The sequence below is a fragment of the Mytilus galloprovincialis genome, chromosome 7 (genome assembly GCF_965363235.1).
Source record: "Mytilus galloprovincialis chromosome 7, xbMytGall1.hap1.1, whole genome shotgun sequence".
Classification (NCBI taxonomy): Eukaryota; Metazoa; Mollusca; class Bivalvia; order Mytilida; family Mytilidae; genus Mytilus; species Mytilus galloprovincialis.
In genome coordinates this window covers 55,378,428-55,388,463 of record NC_134844.1, presented here as the reverse complement: position 1 = coordinate 55,388,463, position 10,036 = coordinate 55,378,428, and the positions used below count along the sequence as shown (strand labels likewise).

The following is a 10,036-nucleotide window of genomic DNA, read 5'->3' as shown; positions in this document are numbered from 1 at the left end:
CAGTATAAGGAAAGTTTGATCTTGCACAATGCCAAAATATAAGTATCATAAAGATAAAGGACCACATGTGTTAAAATTGGTTAGCAGCATATTTTTATATTTCATCAATTCTGTTATAGGTGAACGGATTCATGATCTAGCTATAACTGTTGGACCATCCCATAACACGATGTCCTTGTGTTATCATTATGTAGGACCAGCAAAAACAGGAGCTCATCTTATATTTGATTGCCAAAGAACTATAAATGGTCGATACGTCAATTTGACGATAAAGGGAAAAGAAATTTTAAATATAGTGGAAGTCAAGGTGTATGCTATTGTATAGAGAAAGAGTATCGAAATAAGAGGGTCTGGTTGGGGGTGATTCATTTCTTTATTCTTTAACTTTTAGACATTTTTCTGTATTCTTTATTTTTTTGCCTGTTGTTTGCCTATATTTTCTTCTTCTCTCCGCTTTATTCTGCTCTTTTTTTCCATTATTTTTCTATGCTGTAAACCCTATACTGACCTTCGTATTAGCACATATTACAAATAAAGTGATAATAACAGAATTATGTTGACTTCTGTATATAAATTCTCGTAAAGATATTCTTAGTTCCCTTTTTGTTATAGCTCCTCTCATATTCACGCATTTTGTATATCCTGGGCTTTCATATTTTTTGAATTGAATGTTCCTAAAAATGGTAAATAAAAAAAAAATCGAGGGTATTGCAATTTCACAATCACCATTGCAAGCTATTGTGCAGTCTTATTCTCTAATAGGAATACATAGAACTGGAGGGAGAAAGCACGCCTCAAACACAACCAAAAAGAGCACATAGAGGTCAATTATACTGGTTTCAAAAATAGATACCAAATGTCGAGTTTTTCAACGTCTCCAGTCTTTAAACAAAACACTGTTAAACAACCACGACGGGAGAGACAACTGGTTTGCAAACTAAAATCTATATCGCACGTCTATTTAAGCCAATTCGGAGGAAAGTCACTGTGTATTATCATATAGTCCGGTCAATTTGTTCAGTCTAATAACTGTTGCATGTAGGTCTCATATATCTATTGAAATTGTTTTTTTTTCTTCTTTTTTATAAATTGTTCTTACAAACGCACCATCAGCCTCTATCTATTAAAAGTTTGGGTAGCTCTTCAACTATAAACAGTGCTTTAAAATTTGTTGAGGTTTGCTTTGTTAGGAAAAGTCCTTTTTTAAATTCATTTTGGGTAAGGCCAATTGTTAAATACCTACCAGTCAGCCAAATAAGCACGTATGGGAATAACGGTAAATAATTAATCATTTTTAGTTGTTATTGGCTTTGAAGTTTTGAACTGCTAGTTTTCATTAATTAACTGCGAGTATTCTTTCAATTGTTACATGTACTTTGTTCTTTTTGTCTTTATGTTAGGTGGTGTTTGGTCGTGCTTCGTGCCAACCTATTTCCATTTCCAACTGATTTTTACAGGTTTTTCTCATGTTGTGCTGTTACACCACTGTCAATCGTAGGGTTGAGCGCTAAAAAATGTCTAAACCGTCGCGCGTCGTTGTATGTGTGTCCGTCTTAAGTTAGAAGCCTGTAAGTCAGTGGCTGTCGTTGGTTGCTGTCTGTCATGTGACATTTTTTTCTCTCGCTTAGTGTTCATACTGTTGATAGTATTTGTTTAAATTGGTTCAGATTTTGTCATATTTTGGTTTTTAAATCTATTTTTTTCGGCATTGAACTTGCTCATTATTGAAGGTCGTTCGCTGTTGGATACTTGGCTTGTTGGCAATTATATCACATCCTCCTATTTTAATTTAGGAACACGAAGCTAACAGTTAATTTTACTCATAAGATGTACTTTCAGTGTTGGCTGTAACAAGGGGGAGACCCCATAAGTCTAATTTTTAAGCGGAAGTAAGACGTGGTGGGTAACTTTTTATAATGTGATCATCATTATTGAGTAAGTTATTCAAACGAGTCAAGTAATCAATGCTATATCTTGTGACCATATTCGGGTTATTCAAATGTAGTTCTATAACCGGTCTGATTCTCAGAATTCATTTATAAATAGAAAACAAAATTCGTCATTATTTATTGATTTAATTTAAACAAAAATATTTTAATATTTTCTCACAATTTATGACAAAACATGATTATCTAAAAGTGATATTCATGTTTTTTCTCTCTATTCCATTCTATATTTTTGTTCATGTTTTTCCATCATCCATACATTGATATATTCTGAGAAATCGAATGGTCTCAAATTTAATAAGTATAAAGGAAAACATAAATAACTAAAATAACATTTACGGTAATGTTACCACAAAAAATAAGATTAATTTTGCATTTCTGAACGCATAATTGATATACATGTAGTCATTCAAATCTGTTCAAGTGTGTAATGTCGGTGCACAGTGACCAACACCGTTATCGTTATCACTATCCTTTGTTGAGAAACCATGGCCGCTGTGATATTCCATGTTGTTGCCTGTAAATACATAAATACAATACAAACATTGAACCTGATAAATATTCGTACGAATCACAAGTAACGTTATCACGGTTTTCATCCAAAGGATACAATCATTTTCTGAAATTATAAGTTTCCGGTCCCCAAAATATTTTGGAGCCGGCATATAATGGGGATGAAAATAACAGTTACAAGATATATATATATAAAAAAATATAATCGGCAGCAAAGAGCAGCGAAGTGTTATGTAATGGTTTCGATTATATTTTCTTTTTTTTTTTATTTTTGATGAAAAACATTATAATAGATGAACAATACATATCATACATGTATATTTCATACACACTTTGTTTCTACCCACTCAGTTTCTGTCAGTTTCGCTGGTGGATGTTACCCCCATGGTATCACCATCCGAGTAGTCAACACTTCTGTGTTGTCATGAATTATGATTGGATTTGATATGGTCATACTAACAAATAAGCTTTCTGTAAAACTGTTTATGTTTTCAGAAAACTAAGAATGTCCTACTCCACGAAAAGAAAATACCCTAGCTGTATTTTGGCAAAACCTTCTAAAAAACATCTAAATATCAAAATACCAATCTCAATAGAGTGAGAGAGAGCAAGGACCGATAACTGTGCATGTGAGATCGATTAAAATACCATACACATTAAATATGTACCTGCAGTACCATGATATCCATTTACGGTTAGTTTGAACTTTGAACTTTCATCTCCTTTATATTTTGCAAAGGCAGTGTTTCCTCGAAATCGATTAAATCGATCCTTATTTTATAGTTGTATTGTTAAGTTAAAGTTCTCGTTACCTAAAAATAATAAAGTATACAATTTAAAGATGTAGGATGATTGCAAATGACACAATCACCAAACAGAAACGAAATGGCTTGAATGTTTATGTAAGAAACTATATTTTATCGCATGGCCCTAAATGAGAAGAGAAAAAAAAACACTTGATAAATTTCGTGCGTCCGAAACGCATTTCTTAATTCACCTTTATCAGAAACCCGACAACACAAACATGTGAAAGTCAGGAATTTATATGAACCCCCCCATTAAACACGAAGTTATTCTTTGACATAGCACCAGCATGTCTTTCTATAGAGTACGTAACCTGTCGAAATTTTTTTTTTTAATTATTTTTTCCGGACTCAAAAGTCGGCAATATTGTCAACGATATCATCAACTGTAGTTTGGTAAAGATTAAATGTATCATTCAATTAATTTACTGAAAAAAAATATGACCTGATTAATAAAAATAAGACAGTTGGTTTCACTTTTAACTGATGGTATAATAAAGGTAAAATACATTTGAATCAAGTGCAAACTAAACGAGCTTCGGGTTCCCAAATCCTAATTTGTAGTCATTCCATCCACGGTAAAAGTCAACGTAGCCGTTTTCTCGTCTTTGAAAAACCTGAAAAAAAGATATATGACAATTTGATATGAGTAATGCATTACACATTTTGGGAAGAGGTTCGGTAATGAAATTTAAGGATTCATAAGTTACAACATGTGAAAACTTCTATCATGTCAATATCAAAACACATGTTGTTCTCTTTAAATGTAGTAACGACAAAATTATCATGCGAAACGTTTGAATATTGTCACAAAATTACGTTTCTAGCAACACGTCAATAAGCAGTATACCGCTCGTTGTTAATACAACGGTTGTATTTTGGGGTTCAATGTTCAATGTTCAACATTCAATCTTTTAAATGAAATAAGTATACCTCAGCATGTATTTTTTTAATTACAATGTTAAAGACTTATACATTTCACGTATTTGCCTGGGTATGAAATATTAACTGAAAGCAAACATTTTCCCGATACTAAAACTAACTTACAGGCTCAAATTAATGAAGATTTTTATCATTTTATATTTGATAAGGGTATGGTATCATAGAGTTTTTTTTATCACGAATGGAGTCTAGTGAAGACAAATTCGTAACTGCAGATCATTCTGGTGCCGGTCAATTGTTTGAAGCAGAATTTGGTCAGATGTTCTTTGGAATGTGTTTATTTCTCTGCTTTGAACGTCATCTGTTTTTGTTAACTTCTAGGGGTTTAGTTTTTTGTTTGTTCTCTTAGTCCATACATCACCTTTGTGTTTTCAGACAATTTTAAACAAAACTCGATACATCTTTTTCGGAAGTGAGATACTTTTGAGTATAAAAAAATGACAAAAAAAATAGCTAAGAAAGAGGATAACAGATGTTTAATAAAATTGAGAATGGAAATGGGGAATGTGTCAAAGAGACAACAACCCGACCAAATAAAAAACAACAGCAGAGGGTCACCAACAGGTCTTCAATGTAGCGAGAAATTCCCGCACCCGGAGGCGTCCTTCAGCTGGCCCCTAAACAAATATATACTAGTCCAGTGATAATGAACGCCATACTAATTTCCAAATTGTACACAAGAAACTAAAATTAAAATAATACAAGACTAACAAAGGCCAGAGGCTCCTGACTTGGGACAGGCGCAAAAATGCGGCGGGGTTAAACATGTTTGTGAGATCTCAACCCTCCCCTATACCTCTAACCAATGTAGTAAAGTAAACGCATAACAATACGCACATTAAAATTCAGTTCAAGAGAAATCCGAGTCTGATGTCAGAAGATGTAACCAAAGAAAATAAACAAAATGACAATAATACATAAATAACAACAGACTACTAGCAGTTAACTGACATGCCAGCTCCAGACTTCAATTAAACTGACTGAAAGATTATGATTTCATCATATGAACATCAGGCACAATCCTTCCCGTTAGGGGTTTAGTATCATACCATCATAACATATATGAGAAGAACATAACCCGTGTCATGCCAACAACTGTTTTTAGAATAAATGTGTTTAGTTCCGATGCAAAGACCTTACCAGTGACTCAATATTAACGCCAAAATATGCAATCTTTAATGACTTGACAACAGTATCGTAATTATATCCCTTCTTAATAAGTCTATTCAAAGGTTTTGTAAGTTTCTGAGGTGAATACTGACACCTTTGTGCTTTATAAAGAATATTACCATAAAAAATTGGATGTGAAATACCTGAACGTATTAGAAGTCTGCATGTTGAGCTATATTTACGAATGATGTCTTTATATCGATGATAAAATTTAGTAAATGTTTTGACTAGTTTGTGATATCGAAAACCCTGGTGTAATAATTTTTCAGTAATACATAAATTTCTCTCGTTAAAATCGAAAACATTGTTACATACACGAGCGAATCGTACAAGTTGAGATATATAAACACCGTAAGATGGTGACAAGGGAACGTCACCATCTAAAAACGGATAATTAACGATAGGAAATGAAAAATCATCCCTTTTATCATAAATTTTAGTATTCAGCTTTCCATTAGTGATATAGATATCAAGATCGAGAAAAGGGCAGTGGTCATTGTTAGTATTAGCTTTATTTAAAGTAAGTTCAACAGGATAAATTTCATTAATATACATACTGAAGTCGTCATTATTGAGAGCCAAAATATCATCCAAATATCTAAAAGTATTATTAAATTTGTTTATCAGATGTTGTTTCGATGGGTCTTTGCTTATTTTTGTCATAAATTGTAACTCATAACAATACAAAAACAGGTCCGCAATAAGTGGTGCACAGTTAGTCCCCATTGGAATTCCGATAATCTGACGATATACGGAATCTCCAAAGCGAACAAAAATGTTATCTAGTAAAAATTCAAGGGCATATATAGTATCAAAGCATGTCCAATTAACATAGTTTTTTTGTTTATTGCTACTAAAAAATGACCTAAAAGAGTTTGAACATATATATTCACATTCTGATTTTTTGAATGCCCATTTAATTAGGTGTGTGAATTTTTTCTTAATGAGAATGTGAGGCAATGTGGTATACAGGGTAGAAAAATCAAAACTTTGAACAGATTCAAAATCACCAATATAAGCATGCAATTTATCAAGTACTTCCAACGAGTTCTTGACACTCCAAAAGTAATTTATTCCACTATTTTCGAAGGCCTTATTTGAACAATTTATTATCAGGTTTTTAATTGTACCAAGTGTGCTGGTAAGAAGAATAGACAATTTAGTAGTTGAACAATGGCTTGAAGACGAAATAAATTTATATTTGTAAGGGGTTTTGTGTAGCTTCGGAAGCCAATACATAGTTGGGACTTTCATTGTATTTGGCTCTGCTTGTAAAGCGGTGGCTAAAAGTTTATGTTTGTTACAGATTTCGTTTTCTGAAAATGGAGTCAGTTGGAATGTTAGTGAATTGGTGATTTCCTTTAAGACCATAAACATGAATTAATCTATAATGATCATGATCTGTCTGTATGTTATACACTTAGAAGCCTGGTGTTGTGAAAAATAAATTAAAATGCTATATTTTTTAGTAAGGTGACGGAAAACTAAATATTCGGAACTATTAAATTCATTAAAGTTATTATTTTATACCATTGAAATTATTTGTTGTGAAATGCTTTTTGTTTTATCAGTTTTTTTTTAATCTAACTCACCGTCCAGTGCCCTTCGTCTAAATTCATTTCACAATAAACATCAAAACCTTCAGTTTGATTTGGAAACACCTTCTATACTCCACTTGGACATTTGTCAGGAATATCGTTACAGTCATTAGGTCTCCCTTCTAAAAGGAGAGAAACAAAAGATGCTAGTAAGTTTTAATCTCCCAAAGGATTTGTCCGAAATACTTTTTACGTCGTCTTAATAAAAAAAACAAACTATCGTCCACTGTGCATCGAAGCAAGTGATGTAGAATTTAGGATGATTAGACTTTCATATATATCAACAGAAGAAGGCAAATACTATTAAAATATGATGTAAAAAGTGTACCTTACATTTTTATCAAAGCTTAAGTTATGCACTTTTATCTTTATGTATATATCAATTATCATTTTTATAGATGAATTAAAACAAAAATCATCTATGGAATTGTTCAGAAAAAATCTAAAGGGATACCGCGAAACTTTGTGTCTCGTATGTAATTGCTGCTGGAATTGTAAACGTGTAATGATGACTTAAACAATGAGTCTAATCATCACGGAAAAATACAGAATGCAAACAAAACTCTTTAAATTCTATGTAATTTTCTTGTATATTAACTTCTGTTCATGTTTCATAACAATCCATGAAGATTAACAGTTTGACTCCTGATCGCCAAATTTTACTTTAATGAAGGATCGACAAAGTTATTGCTGTCGTTACAACATCTAGCCATATACTGGCCTATAATGAATCTAAAATGGGTTTGTCGCGCTTTCACAGCGCACATATCGCAGTCTTGACAAAATACTCTCGAATGAACTAACATATATCAATTTGCACACTTTCATTCTTAAAGTTATCTTAAAAGTAGGTCAACTATTTGCACAACATATAAATGTAGCTAGCTATAATTGGTGCACTAGCTATAACTGTCGACTCGTTTCATTGGTTTTAAAAAACAAACAAAAAAAGAACATGCCATTTGAAAATAATACTCATTCTGTTTTATAGTGGATCATGCTTTAGAAAAACAAATCACCTTTGAAGGGAACCATCTTTGTGAATTATAGTTTATAGATAGCATTACCGTGTCAAGTTGACGGTTGCGTGAAATAATTCTTTGCTTGTGTCCATGCTTTTTCTCCATAAAAAACATATTCCTTAAAATTTAAAATATAAAGTGCATCTATATAAGAATTTATCTAGACCTATTCGTAACACATTATGAGGGTCTAGATACGGTTTACAAAAAATAAATAATTGGCATGAACAACAAATTTTATATCCAAAATTGGTGAAAACATTAAATATTCAGAGTGTAATAGGATTTAAGATAGAAAGAATACAGAGTGATTAATCATATATAACTAAAATAGAGAAAAATGACACAAGTACAAAATGATTCCCTTTCTATATATTAGGCCATTTTACTATACTTTAACGCTTGAACATGTTGAATAATACTTAAGTATTGGACATATGATTAAAAGTAGTTTGTTCTTTCACTGCTAGGTTGGTACATATACTAAAGTACTTTGAATGCTTCGTACCGATCTGATGAGTTAGGACTGTAGTAATTGCTATTCGTTAATATGATTTATGTGTTGTTGTGTCGTTATCGATAACGTCGATTTAGGCGTCAACATTCGTATTTTGCGTTTGTCAAGCATACAATGCATTGCATAGACAAATGATAGTCTTACAGACTGCAAATAACGTCTCTCAATTGCAAAGCAATACTTGTAAATACAGTTTGTTATATACCTCATATAGATAGTTTTTTTTACATGGCATGACGGCGTACATGTACATATTACGGTGGATAAAGCTCCGACTTATATCGATTTCATCACGGATAGCTGACACAACACAATTGCTGTTTTGTGTATGTGTAATCACTACTATGTAAATAATCTATAATACTAAAATAACGAGGTCCAACTTGTCAGCCGTCATCACGTAAAAACGACGAATCAAAGAATACAACTTTATATATAACTAATATGGTACAAAGGTGTAGATTAAAAATTACACCACTCCAGGCCCTTTTGTTTTCCACGTAATTAATATTGCCAATAATAAAGAAGTTCCGGGTCGAGTCCGATACCGATACCAATAGTATACTCACCTGTTACCTATTACCTTATATGTACGTTCCGCATCTGACAGGCGCACCACCAAACGATGTATTTAGGATTATGCTATATACACGGGTCATAATCACAGTACCTATTGTAGCATTTTAATCAGTAAGACTTTCTAAGATAACAATACGAATAAATTCAACTTTATTTATAACTAATATAAAACAATGCTGTTGATTAAAAAATACTCCATTCCAGGACCTTTTGTTTTTGCAAATAATTAATATTACCAATAATTGATAAGTTCCAGTTGGAGTGGTTCAAACAGAAAGATTTGAAAGCAGAGAAAACTGTGTATCTTATAATCGGCATGACTTTATCAGATGAAAATACTAATACTAAAATAAGGCTTGCGCATAGTTATATACTTTAATTCAGTCACGGACCTGCGATATCACGGGTGTGTTCTAGTATTTTTTTTAAAAATTTAACTGGCAGAAGTGCAGAAGTATCGTATACATTTGCTATAGTGATGGGATTGATATTTCCTTATGATATGTCTACAAAATGTAGGATTATTATATGATGACTACTAACCAGGTTCTTGGGTAGTTTCACCAACCAATAACGAAACAAGGAAGACACATATAAATATTCATTTTATCACGACCATTTTGCACTAAGTTTGGATTGTCAGTTCATACATATGATAGCCTTACACGTTATACATTGTATTTATACGCAGATATGAAAAAGCGTATATGTTGTTTACAACATCATCAGAAAAACAAGATTTCCGACAAGGAAAATTACCGGTTTTCCAATAACATGATTTAAAGATGATCTTTAATTATATATAAAATCATATTATCAGCAATACGCCCTGTAAAACTCAATTTATGAGAATTCCGAAAACGATGTCAGAAAAGGTGACACAAGAAACAAACAAAAATGACAATGATGCATAAACTAACAACTAACTACTAGCATTTACTGACAT

The 10,036-nt window shown here is 32.2% G+C and overlaps 1 pseudogene; it reads right to left on the bottom strand.

Annotated features, from left to right (window-relative positions):
* Positions 1-2,083: 2,083 nt before the first annotated feature.
* On the bottom strand, positions 2,084-10,036 carry LOC143084222 (ficolin-1-like; annotated as a pseudogene).